This window comes from Palaemon carinicauda, chromosome 13 (assembly GCF_036898095.1).
Source record: "Palaemon carinicauda isolate YSFRI2023 chromosome 13, ASM3689809v2, whole genome shotgun sequence".
NCBI classification, from domain to species: Eukaryota; Metazoa; Arthropoda; class Malacostraca; order Decapoda; family Palaemonidae; genus Palaemon; species Palaemon carinicauda.
Window position 1 is genome coordinate 119882018 of NC_090737.1, and position 14400 is coordinate 119896417.

A 14400-nucleotide genomic window follows, 5' to 3' on the forward strand; every position below is an offset into this window, starting at 1 on the left:
TTATTATTATTATTATTATTATTATTATTATTATTATTATTATTATTATTATTATTATTATTATTATTATTATTATTATTATTATTATTGCTGTTGTTGTTGTTATTATTCCTCTTTTCATCGTTAGCTTCTCATTTTGGGGAGACAATATATATATATTTTTTTTTTCTCATCGAAGAAAGAATGTCAAACGAAAAAGATTTATTCATAGGTGGCGCCACTTTTCTTTCAGGAAAGCAATGTTTATGGATGCTTTTAGTTTTGTATACTTCTTCACCATTCTCGAGTCCTTGAATTTTCCAAAAAGAATGTCTGAAATAATTTTGGTAAGAACAGCAGTTTCTTCTGCTGACCGGACCGTGTGTAAATCAAGAGATTTTAGGAGTTAAGGGCCGAGTAAGGTAGGAATACGTGTTGTTATACTTTCATATTTACATTCCTCGTAAAGTTCGTTTTGCGATCGGTGATTTAGGGTTATTCTGAGTGCATTATATTTTCGTGGAAACATTCAAGCTTTGCTTTGGCAATTATCGTTGTCTTAGAGTAAGGAAAAGCTGTGATAGATTTTTTTTTTTTTAACCGGAAAAATTCCTTCCTGAATATAATTTGGTGAATTATTAGACCAAACTTAGTGTGGGTTTGCATTTTATCATTCTCATAGAAACTTTTGAATTAATTAGAATATGGAAAATTGCAAAAGATACCATCAAAATTTTGTATAATTGCACGTTGATAAATAGAATCTAACATCTTATTCCCTGAAAAATACTAATTTGGACGCAATTATTGAGTTGCTGGCCATTTACTAATTAAGTTTCTGCCCTCTCCTATAGACCAGAAGCCCAAATATAACTTAGGCTTTGCAGTTTAATACAAGTTGTCCGTAGAATTTTACTGTATGATCGTCAACGCATCCAGTTTACAGCTATTTTATTATAGTGCGCTTTTAAAAATTGTATGCATTTGCGTGGCCTTTGTTGTAATAAAATCTTAGTATTGACGTTAGTTCTGTACAAATTGAGTAATTTCTATAATTTTCAAATTAACTAGTTTTTAACTTGTGGTTTGTTCCTAATGACTAAGGGTAACATTATGAAGGTATTTCTAAACCTGGTGAAGTGCTGGCGGAATTAAAAGATGGGCGATATCTTTTATATAAATTGCAACTTGTATAATTACCAATTTTTTCTTATAAATTTCATGTTTTGTGGATGTTTCAAATTGTCTCAACTCAGTGTGGTTATGACAAACAGGTTAATGATAGACCTAGTATGCAGCGGAATGAATTACTTTATTTATGTACTTCGAGTAAACCAAATTCATTGTGGCTACCTGATTCTATACTAGAATAGAAACGACTCGTGGATTATATTTATAAGGACATTGAAATATAAGACTTTGATTAGATACTTTAAAGTCTTATAAATATCATATAAGGTTTTCTGTGTTAGTTACTGTTCAACAGGAGAGAGAGAGAGAGAGAGAGAGAGAGAGAGAGAGAGAGAGAGAGAGAGAGAGAGAGAATAGTTAAGTTAAATTAACCTTATGAAATATTAGGTAATATAGGAATTTTGCTAATTACAGATATCTAACCTCTTGTTTCCTTTCAGGTAGAATAGTCACTGCTACATCCAGTTGTGAAATCGGTGATTCCTTGAAAGCTCGGGAAATCTGACTTCATGAATTACTCATCATGCGGATATTAACAATGTACTGTAAGCATGAATTATTTTTCACAACTTTACTTTTGATCAATTTATATTTACTCACCTTGCGAACGTTTCCATTGTACTGTAAGCATTGATCTAACTTTATTTTTTTTAGATTTTTCATTTCTAAGCATGCTAGTGGGATAGGTAGCTATGAGCAAATTATAAGTTCCGTCCAATCTTTATTAGTGATTAGGATACCGTAAGGTGGTGACAACAAAACTAAATTTGAATTCTTGATTGTTTTTGGCAACACAAATTAGAAATCCAAAGGGAGAAACTAATTTAAAATGTAGTTAACCTTGGCTAAAACTGGTGATATTTGGCGTGGGTCGCTTAAAGATTTTAAGTATCAGTTGAAATTTACTTTGGATTGCTTAAGTAGCCTAAATTGTTGTAAGCGGATAGGAAAATTTGTAAATGTTATGGCTTGACAAAGATTAAATTATAAAATAGTCTAATATTCAGTCCTATGTAAGTCGAGTAAGTTACTTTTAGCATACCAGGAAATATTAAACAAATACTTCATGAATTATGCATTACTTCAGCAAATACATGGCATAACTGAAACACTTGTCCAATAATGTTTAAGCACTAGCTATTTTGTCATTTCAAACTTGTTTTATTTATTATTGTAACATTTTGTAATGTCATTTTACTATAGAAGGTCGGGTAACTGATTGAAATAGTTTCTTTTGAAGATTAGAGATATCAGGTATTAGTTCATAGATTTCAGACTAGTTTTGGCTTCTGTGGTCTTTATTGATTGAATATATTGTCAGTTAAGACACTTTTGACCAATACGAAAATTAGTTTTAGGATTCTCTTGGTCTTGGGAACATTTAAGTGATTTCTACGTAGTAACATTCTGCGTGATGTAGCGCTAGTAATAGTGGACAGTAGGTTTTGATGGCTTTTTAATAAGTTATATTCCCACGTGTATTTCTAATTTAGTGGTAATTGTTAGATGTGTTAGGAAACGTGAATTCAATATTTTTTATAGTTTCCATACGTTTCATCACGGCTACACTTGGTTTTCAGCTAGTAATAGCACTGCGTTATTTACCGTAGAGATAAATTTTAGTGGCAGTTCACGTGGTTTTTAGACTTTATTGGTGTTTGTGTAGGTATATAAATGGAGTTTTATTATATAACTCGTTACAATTGATCTTATCGCACTGATTTATCATTCTAGTATTTTGAACAATGTGTAGGTAATGCCTAAAGAATTTAAGGGTTTTCGTGTAGCTAGACTCAATATGTACTGTTTAACAAGTAGTTTGAAACATGATGATGATTAACGAGCACTTTCAGTTTGTGTATATAGAATATATTCAGCCCGTTCTATAAAATTTGGAAGGGAAGTTGTTCTGTAATTACTATAATTTCAATCTTTGCTGACCTGGTTACAATTATTAAATATTACTACCAGATTTACATCCATTTTATGGATTTTAATCAGTACCATTCGTGAGGGAAACGAAATTGTAAACTGGTTATTCACAACAGGGTTTTAATTTTTCTAGGTCAAAGGCAGAACACGAAGAATGAAGTAACTGGAACACCATAAAAGAATGCAGTAAATAGTAGCAGAGAAGAATGAAGTGACTGGAACATCATAGATGAATGCAGTAAATGTAGCAGAGAAGAATGAAGTGACTGGAACACCATAGAAGAATGCAGTAAATAGTAGCAGAGAAGAATGCAGTAAATAGTAGCAGAGAAGAATGAAGTGACTGGAACACCATAGAAGAATGCAGTAAATAGTAGCAGAGAAGAATGAAGTGACTGGAACACCATAGAAGAATGCAGTAAATAGTATCAGAGAAAAATGAAGTGACTGGAACACCATAGAAGAATGCAGTAAATAGTTGCAGAGAAGAATTTAGTGACTGGAACACCATAGAAGAATGCAGTAAATAGTATCAGAGAAAAATGAAGTGCCTGGAACACCATAGAAGAATGCAGTAAATAGTTGCAGAGAAGAATGAAGTGACTGGAACACCATAGAAGAATGCAGTAAATAGTTGCAGAGAAGAATGAAGTGACTGGAATACCATAGAAGAATGCAGTAAATAGTTGCAGAGAAGAATGAAGTGACTGGAATACCATAGAAGAATGCAGTAAATAGTTGCAGAGAAGAATGAAGTGACTGGAACACCATAGAAGAATGCAGTAAATAGTTGCAGAAAAGAATGAAGTGACTGGAACATCATAGAAGAATGCTCTGCATAATTGCAGAGAAGATTGAAGTAACTGGAACACCATAAAAGAATGCTGTACAAATGTTTGCTGTACAAATGTTTTCCATTTATGACTTACAATATAATATAGAATCAGTGAATATAACAAATAAAAGCAACAATGAAATCATTTATGACTAATATAGACTCAGTGAATAAAAGAAATAATGAAATTATTCATTTTAATAGCCTAAAAATATTGCCATGTTTACATTTCTTTAAATTTTACTATATTAACTGCATCTCTTCTCCCACAGTGTTTCTCTTGCTACTTCATCTATTCATAAACCTCCTTACTGTTGCTACCTTTCTCTATTTTCTAAACGCGTCACGTCACAGCTTTCATTCTAGGCTGCTGCTACCTGTGCCGCCCCTGTTCACTGCTGCTGCCGCCTATATTTCCACTCTTAACTGCTGCCTATGTCGTCTACCTCTTGTACTGCAGCGGCAGGTGCCGCCGCCGCCTCTCCACGGGTCTCTCTTAACTGCTGCTGCCTGTGCCTCTCCACTTCAGAGGTCTCACTACTGCTGCGGCTTGTACCTCCTCCTTCAGGTCTTTCTTACTACTTCCTGCTCCTGCACAGTTCATATGAGATCTAGATTCCAAGATAGCTGAGGCTAAAACCCAATTCTTCCTTACCACTCCTGTAAAGATATGGTTCAAATTAGTGTATATAAAGTTATTTGAATGTTAAAACTACAGAAACCATTTTTTTATCCTTACATGGTATAATTAAACTTTCACCTAAGGATTTCTGGAGCATTGCCCCATACGTATGGGAAAAGAAGCACGCTAATTGAAGCTGCTGCTGCTGCTCGTAATAGCAACATCACATGCTGGCATACAACCAGCAATAAAAATCCCATTGATTAGTAATTATCGACTTGGTACGTAAGAGTAGAAATACATTACAAAAATTTGAATGCAACGAACACTGAACATTACAGCAAGCTTATAATTACAATGCACAAACAACCTCTTTTTACATCCTTTCTGCAGCTACCTGAATATCCACAGACTGATACAGAATGTCCTCCTCAGTCTAAGTAAATCTATGCAAAAGCCTGCACAAAATTATTGTCACACGCCATATCATCAGTATTGAAGTGGGTTAGAAAGTAAAGTTTTAGCAGATATACTTCCTTACTAGTGCTTTTAAAGGCCATTGTGGAAAAACTAGGATAATTAAAATTAATTTTATCACGAATAAACAATTTCATACGACCTAATTCCAATTTTTACCATCCGTCGACGAAAGCTAACTAGAACAGTTTAGAAAATTTTTATATAGAAAAAAAATGACAAAGAAGATTGAGATTAGTTAATTACAACTTTAAAAATGTATTATTCTGAATATTTGTCGAAACACCAGCTTCATTCTTACCGACATGACACTACTAATAGAATTCAAGGAAACTATCTACAAATAAATGATTTACATTAAAATCTTTCTTAACTAAAAATAGCCATTTAATCTTTACATGGTTTGAAATATGGTCATAAAAAAACATTTTTATTCCTGGTACGATATCCGGGTACATCATGGACAATTAGTAGTTATCAACGCAAAAATTACTTAAAAATTACTAGCCTATTGCAATTATCAACGCCCAGTTAATGCTTCCATGGCACCTGCCTTGAGACGTTGGACTAGTCTCTACATATACTGTAGAACTTTTAGTAAATATGAATAGAAACTATTTTTACTCTTTTGATCAGTTAGTGCTAAATAATGTTCTAGACGACCCTAGTCGGCTCAGGTGATTCTAGTCAACTAAAATCTTAATTTTCTCGCTTATAATCTACTTTATCTCTAAAACTCATTTTTAATACTAATTATCCGGACATGCAAGACTTAATTGCCAACAGGGTGTAGTTAGAAGCTTTTCAAACTAGAATTTCAAGTAAAGATTAAAATTTCAATTAAAGATTTTATGAACTTTTATTGCTAAAACTATAAAACTTTATGGCGGACATTCAAACTATATTAGTTACCAAAAGCAAAATTTTAACTAGTACAGTACATAAATTTCACACTAATTCTAGAGCTTTAAGCACCTTTATAGCGTAATCGACTCTGGGGCTATGAAAAAGGCTTCGCAATTATTGTTATATTAACTACATCCATTGGTCAAAAAGATTGCTACCCCGAAAACTAGTTTGAGTTTACACAGTTTAAAACCAATAGGCAATGAATCCATCATAGATATCACCACTGACATCAAGATAAAGTTATATTAATCTATCTAATATCTGTCGATCCCAAATATTTCACCAATGAGAAAATTTATCAAAAATGGCGTCCCTCACGGCAATTTCTTTTCATACTACAGAGCATATATTTCAGTATTAAAAAAAAAAAAAAACACGAATAGAGAATAAATTACGGACTTCTTAAAAGTTATTTACCAATGCACACAATTCTCTAGCTCTTAACTCCTGCAAGTTAGGACAGAATACATGTCAAAATCTAAAGAATGACCAGCATATGGACCAGAAATAAACTTACCCAGACAACAACACTTTTCCGTGACAAACGTCTTGAAACTTTCTTGTATGCTCAACCCACTCCCCAGCTGTACTACCTCGCTAACTGGATTTTTTTTCAACCTTGTCTCTAGAAAATTCAAGGACTCGATAAAACTGAAGCGGTGTACAGTAAATCTGTTGGAAGACCAAGTGGCGCCATCTATTAGTGAGGTTTTTCATAGGAACCTACATTTGTAATTCATATCTATTTTTAAGGTAAATATTATGACAGATAAAGGCATTAATAGAAAATTTGAGTCTTGGGTATTTTGCTTTGTAGAGTTGGCAATAGTGAGACTATACATACAAGGAGTCATTAATTTATAACATTAATTTGTATATATTTTCAACGTATACTAGCAATACTAATGTAAAATACTCGGGGTTTGGAAAATGGTTTACCAATAAAAAACTGACATTTATTTTGTATTTCCAATGCTTCAAAAGTTCAAAGTTGTAGCAAATGTTTTTATGTTGAACAGGCTGGCATAAATCTTTTTATAGTTTATAAATAACATATCTGTTTTGATGTTACTGATTTAAAAATATTTTATTGGTATTTTTTCTATGATTAGTATATTTCCTTTCCTTACAGGGCTATTTTCCCTATTGGAGCCCTTGGGCTTATAGCATCTTGTTTTACCAACTATGGATGTAGCTTAGCTAATAATAATAATAATAATAATAATAATAATAATAATAATAATAATAATAATAATAATAATAATAATAATAATACAGCAAAATTCTTTCGCGTATAAAGAAAACGGATTCTTTCAGGAAATGTGATACTAAAGAAAACGATTTGACAACTTTAATGGGCCACTATTGTAGTCTACAGCATCAGCACTCTTTCTACGCTTATCTTGAAAACATGTTTAAAGATATCTTGAACATTTGTCAATGTTCATAATTCCTTATCAATAAAATACACAAATGTTTTTGATTATTTGAAAATCAAATCTATTCATTCTCAGTTTAAGACACACTCTCTCTCTCTCTCTCTCTCTCTCTCTCTCTCTCTCTCTCTCTCTCTCTCTCTCTCTCTCTCTCTCATATATATATATATATATATATATATATATATATATATATATATATATATATATATATATATATATATATATATATATATATATATATATATATATATATATATATATATATATATATATATATATATATATATATATATATATATATATATATATATATATATATATATATGTGTGTGTGTGTGTGTGTGTGTGTGTGTGTGTGTGTATATATATATATATATATATATATATATATATATATATATATATATATATATATATATATATATATATATATATATATATATATATATCCAAAACGTGCATGTTATGAAGTTGAATCGTATATTATTATTATTACTTGCTACGCTTTAAACCTAGTTGGAAAAGCAGGATGTTATAAGCCTATAGGCCCCAACAGGGAAAATAGCTCAGTGAGGAAAACAAGGAAAAATTAAATATTTCAAGACCAGCAACAAAATCTAAATAAATATTTCAGTATTAACTATCTATCTATATACCAAGGCACTTCCCCCAATTTTGGGGGGTAGCCGACACCAACAATGAAACAAAACAAAAAGGGGACCTCTACTCTCTATGTTCCTTCAGCCTAATCAGGGACTCAACCGAGTTCAGCTGGTACTGCTAGGGTGCCATAGCCCACCCTCCCACATTTCCACCACAGATGAAGCTTCATAATGCTGACTCCCCTACTGCTGCTACCTCCGCGGTCATCTAAGGCATCGGAGGAAGCAGCAGGGCCTACTGGAACTGCGTCACAATCGCTCGCCATTCATTCCTATTTCTAGCACGCTCTCTTGCCTCTCTCACATCTATCCTCCTATCACCCAGAGCTTTCTTCACACCATCCATCCACCCAAACCTCGGCCTTCCTCTTGTACTTCTCCCCTCAACTCTTGCATTCATCACCTTCTTTAGCAGACAACCATTTTCCATTCTCTCAACATGGCCAAACCACCTCAACACATTCATATCCACTCTAGCCGCTAACTCATTTCTTACACCCGTTCTCTCCCTCACCACTTCGTTCCTTACCCTATCTACTCGAGATACACCAGCCATACTCCTCAGACACTTCATCTCAAACACATTCAATTTCTGTCTCTCCATCACTTTCATTCCCCACGACTCCGATCCATACATCACAGTTGGTACAATCACTTTCTCATATAGAACTCTCTTTACATTCATGCCCAACCCTCTATTTTTTACTACTCCCTTAACTGCCCCCAAAACTTTGCAACCTTCATTCACTCTCTGACGTACATCTGCTTCCACTCCACCATTTGCTGCAACAATAGACCCTAAGTACTTAAACTGATCCACCTCCTCAAGTAACTCTCCATTCAACATGACATTCAACCTTGCACCACCTTCCCTTCTCGTACATCTCATAACCTTACTCTTACCCACATTAACTCTCAACTTCCTTCTCTCACACACCCTTCCAAATTCTGTCACTAGTCGGTCAAGCTTCTCTTCTGTGTCTGCTACCAGTACAGTATCATCCGCAAACAACAACTGATTTACCTCCCATTCATGGTCATTCTCGCCTACCAGTTTTAATCCTCGTCCAAGCACTCGAGCATTCACCTCTCTCACCACTCCATCAACATACAAGTCAAACAACCACGGCGACATCACACATCCCTGTCTCAGCCCCACTCTCACCGCAAACCAATCACTCACTTCATTTCCTATTCTAACACATGCTTTACTACCTTTGTATAAACTTTTCACTGCTTGCAACAACCTTCCACCAACTCCATATAACCTCATCACATCCCACATTGCTTCCCTATCAACTCTATCATATGCTTTCTCCAGATCCATAAACGCAACATACACCTCCTTACCTTTTGCTAAATATTTCTCGCATATCTGCCTAACTGTAAAAATCTGATTCATACAACCCCTACCTCTTCTAAAACCACCCTGTACTTCCAAGATTGCATTCTCTGTTTTATCCTTAATCCTATTAATCAGTACTCTACCATACACTTTTCCAACTACACTCAACAAACTAATACCTCTTGAATTACAACACTCATGCACATCTCCCTTACCCTTATATAGTGGTACAATACATGCACAAACCCAATCTACTGGTACCATTGACAACACAAAACACATATTAAACAATCTCACCAACCATTCAAGTACAGTCGCACCCCCTTCCTTCAACATCTCAGCTTTCACACCGTCCATACCAGATGCTTTTTCTACTCTCGTTTCATCTAGTGCTCTCCTCACTTCCTCTATTGTTATCTCTCTCTCATTCTCATCTCCCATCACTGGCACCTCAACACCTGGAACAGCAGTTATATTTGCCTCCCTATTATCCTCAACATTCAGCAAACTTTCAAAATACTCCGCCCACCTTTTCCTTGCCTCCTCTCCTTTTAACAACCTTCCATTTCCATCTTTCACTGTCTCTTCAATTCTTGCGCCAGCCTTCCTTACTCTCTTCACTTCACTCTTAACTATAAAAAAAATTAACAAAACAAGAGAAAGAGAAATTAGATAGAATGGTGTTCCCGAGAGTACCCTAAAGCAAGAGAACTCTAATCCAAGACAGTGGAAGCCCATGGTACAGAGGCTATAGCACTACCCATGACTAGAGAACAACGGTTTTTTTTTTTTTTTTTTTTTTTGGAGTGTTCTTCTAGAAGAGCTGCTTACCATAGCTAAAGTCTCTTCTACCCTTACCAAGAGAAAAGTAGCCACTGAACAATTACAGTGCAGTAGTTAACCCCTTGGGAGAAGAAAAATTATTTGATAATCTCAGTGTTGTCAAGTGTATGAGGACAGGAGAATCCGTAAAGAATATGACAGCCTATTCAGTGTATGCGTAGGCAAAGGGAAAGCAAACCGTAACCAGAGAGAAGGATCCAATGTAGTACTGTCTGGCCAGCCAAAGGACCCCATAACTCTCTAGCGATAGTAAAAGCTACAATCGATATAATTCACAAAATTACCAAGTAAAGTATATTTTTCTCCTCTCGTAAAACATACTTTAACATGGATTACACAAAGGGGGAGACTCTGCTATCTGTGCTGTTAACAAACCTACATCTCTGGCATCATTTTCCAGCTGTAGCCTACTTCCAAAGGCTTTGGCCCCCCTAGACCTGTTAGGAGCTTCATTTAAAGGAGCACTAACATATTCACTGTTAGGATTGTTTCTCAAACTCAACTCCTCTCTGCGGATGGAAAGGGGAGGCATGTCAGAATCCACATGTAGACTATCATTGGGAGATGTTCTGAAAGCATCAGTGCAGATGCAGACCCCCATATTGTGAAAAACATCAAGTATTTCAAGTAATGTCTTAGTAGCTAACCCCTAAATTTGACAAGCACAGTTTAACTTGCTTAGACACAAAGATGTATAAATTCTAAGCAAAGTTGTTTTATCAGTACGCCAATCAAGATGTGATACAACTTTCAAGATGTACATTAACTTTTTAGCCCTGATGGATAGGTCATTTATATGGGGCCCAAAACTCATTTTCTTGTAAAAAATTACCACCATGAAACTTTACATTATCCTCATATGGCAATATGCACTCATTTAAGACAATTGGGGCTTTGGTCTTCTGAGATAGGACAATATTTCAAGAACCAATAATTAACGCTTTTTTTACAAATGAAATCCCGAGATAAAAGAAAAAAACCCAGCTTTTCTAGGAATACAATGATCGTGGAAAAATGTTATTTTCCTTAGTAAAATAAATTTTTGAATATACTTACCCGATGATCATGTAGCTGTCAACTCTGTTGCCCGACAGAAATCTAAGGTCGGGATACGCCAGCGATCGCTATACAGGTGGGGGTGTACACAACAGCGCCATCTGTGAGCAGGTATTCAAGTACTTCTTGTCAACAAGAACTCAATTTTCTCCTCGGTCCACTGGTTCTCTATGGGGAGGAAGGGAGGGTCCTTAAATTCATGATCATCGGGTAAGTATATTCAAAAATTTATTTTACTAAGGAAAATAACATTTTTCAATATTAATCTTACCCGATGATCATGTAGCTGATTCACACCCAGGGTGGTGGGTGGAGACCAGCATACATGTTAACATTAGAAGCTAAGTATCCCGAGTTTCATTTTAGCAGTTATTCAAAATAACAAACATAAAATAAATAAGTACCTGGTAAGGAAGTCGACTTGAACCATTAGTCTGCCTTTTTAAGTACGTCTTCCTTACTGAGCCTAGCGATCCTCTTAGGATGCTGAGCGACTCCTAGGAGCTGAAGTATGAAGGGTTGCAACCCATACTAAAGGTCCTCATCAAAACCTCTAATCTAGGCGCTTCTCAAGAAATGATTTTGACCACCCGCCAAATCAAGTAGGATGCGAAAGGCTTCTTAGCCTTCCGGACAACCCAAAAATATTTCAAGAGAAAGATTAAAAAGGTTCTGGAATTAGGGAATTGTAGTGGTGGAGCCACCACCACTACTGCACTCGTTGCTACGAATGGTCCCAGAGTGTAGCAATTCTCGTAAAGAGACTGGACATTCTTAAGATAAAAGACGCGAACACTGATTTGCTTTTCCAATAGGTTGCGTCGAATATATTTTGCAGAGATCTATTTTGGTTAAAGGTCACGGAAGTTGTGACAGTTCTAACTTCGTGTGTCCTTACCTTCAGCCAAGCTTGGTCTTCCTCATTCAGAAGGGAATGAGCTTCTCGTATTAACAGTCTGATAAAAAAAGGGATAAAGAATTCTCTGACATAGGCAAAGATGAATTCTTAACTGAACACCATAAAGCTTCAGACGGGCCTCATAAAGGTTTAAAAATAGAACTTAAGAGCTCTTACAGGACATAATACTCTTTCTAGTTCATTTCCAACCATACGATAAGTTTGGAATATCGAACGATATTGGTCAAGGCCGAGAAGGCAGCTCGTGTTTGGCTAGAAAACCAAGATGTAGAACATGTAGCCGTTTCGGATGAGAATCCGATGTTCTTGCTGAAGGCATGAATCTCACTGACTCTTTTAGCTGTGGTTAAGCATATCAGGAAAAGAGTCTTAAAGGTGAGATCTTTCAGGGAGGCTGATTGAAGTGGTTCGAACCTGTCTAACATAAGGAATCTTAGAACCACGTCTAAATTCCAACCAGGTGCAACCAAACGACGCTCCTTCGTGGTCTCAAAAGACTTAAGGAGGTCTTGTAGATCTTTATTGTTGGAAAGATCTAAGCCTCTGTGACGGAAGACTGATGTCAACATGCTTCTGTAACCCTTGATAGTGGGAGCTGAAAGAGATCACTCTTTCCTCAGATATAAGAGGAAGTCAGCTATTTGAGTTACAGAGGTACTGGTCGAGGATACGGATACTGACTTGCACCAGTTTCAGAAGATTTCCCACTTCGATTGGTAGACTCTAAGGGTGGATGTTCTCCTTGCTCTAGCAATCGCTCTGGTTGCCTCCTTCGAAAAACCTCTAGTTCTCGAGAGTCTTTCGATACTCTGAAGGCAGTGAGACGAAGAGCGTGGAGGCCTTGGAGTACCTTCTTACGCGTGGCAGACGTAGCAGGTCCACCCTTAGGGGAAGAGTTCTGGGAACGTCTACTAGCCATCGAAGTACCTCGGTAAGTTATTCTCTCGCGGGCCAGAGGGAAGCAACTAGTGTCAACTTTGTCCCTTCGTGAGAGGCGAACTTCTGCAGTACCTTGTTGACAATCTAGAACGGAGGGAATGCATATAGATCTAGATGAGACCAATCTAGTATAAAGGCATCTAAAAGAACTACTGCTGGGTACGGGATAGGTGAGCAAAGTATTGAGAGCCTCTTGGACATCGAGGCTGCGAAGAGATCTATGGTTGGCTGGCCCCAGGTGACCCAAAGTCTCTTGCATACATCCTTGTGGAGGGTTCAATATGGAGGAATTATTGTCCCTTCCTACTGAGACAATCTGCTAAGACATTCAAGTTGCCTTGGAAGAAACTTGTTACTAGCGAAAAGTCTAGACCTGTTGAACAGGAGAGGAGGTCACTTGCGAACTCGTACCATGTCAGAGAGTAGGTCCCTCCTTGTTAGGAGATGTACATCAAAGCAGGGAGTTGTCCGTGTTCACCTCCACTACTTTGCCTTGAAGGAGAGACCTGAAGCTTTCCAGGTCAGACGTACTGCCAGAAGCTTCTTGCAGTTGAAATGCATTGTCCTTTGACTCGAGTTCCATAATCCCGAGCATTCCCTACCGCCTAAGGTCGCACCCCAGCCTATGTCCGATGCGTCTGAGAAGAGAACGTGGTTGGGAGTCTGAACAGTCAGGGGAAAACCCTATAAAAGGTTGATAAAGTCCTTTCATCAAGTCAGACCAGACTTATCTTCCGGAAACCGGGATCGAGACCGCTTCTAGCGTCTTGTCCTTTTCCAGTGAAGAGCTAGATGAAACCGAAGAGGACGGAGGTGTAGTCTTCCAAGTGACACCAATTGAACCACGGATGACAGTGTCCTAACCAGACTCATCCACAGCCTGACAGGGCCGTGTTCCTTCTTCAGCATCTTCTGGATGGATAGCAGGGCTGGGGGTTGATCGTCCTGTTCAGCCATGTCCTCATCAGAGGGTTCCTCATCCGAAACTGATGAGGAAACGGCAACGGAGTGGGCAACGTCTGACTCGCTGAATCCGGTCGCACTGGTGGATGCGTGACGGAGCCGGACACAAGATCATGGTACTGCTGCACAGTCTGTGAATTGTCAACCATGGGGAAGCGAGGAAGTACAGCGACAACCCGAAACTGTCTAGACTGTCTGGGTTGTGCAGACAACCCCTTATCGGGTTGCTGAGGTTGCCGCACTGCGTCACAACAAGTCACCTCTGCTGGTTGTTGAACGTCTTCCCAGT

The 14400-nt window shown here is 36.9% G+C and overlaps 2 long non-coding RNA genes across 2 annotated transcripts; one reads left to right on the top strand and one right to left on the bottom strand.

Annotated features, from left to right (window-relative positions):
• The first annotated feature begins 340 nt into the window (after positions 1-340).
• On the top strand, positions 341-4025 carry LOC137652048 (uncharacterized). Its single transcript, XR_011046166.1, has 3 exons — positions 341-401; positions 1611-1715; positions 3236-4025. It is a non-coding gene; the product is annotated as an uncharacterized lncRNA (long non-coding RNA).
• A 365-nt stretch (positions 4026-4390) lies between these two features.
• LOC137652049 (uncharacterized) lies at positions 4391-6603 on the bottom strand. Its single transcript, XR_011046167.1, has 2 exons — positions 6463-6603; positions 4391-4597 (listed from the first exon to the last, which is right to left on the bottom strand). It is a non-coding gene; the product is annotated as an uncharacterized lncRNA (long non-coding RNA).
• Positions 6604-14400: the final 7797 nt, after the last annotated feature.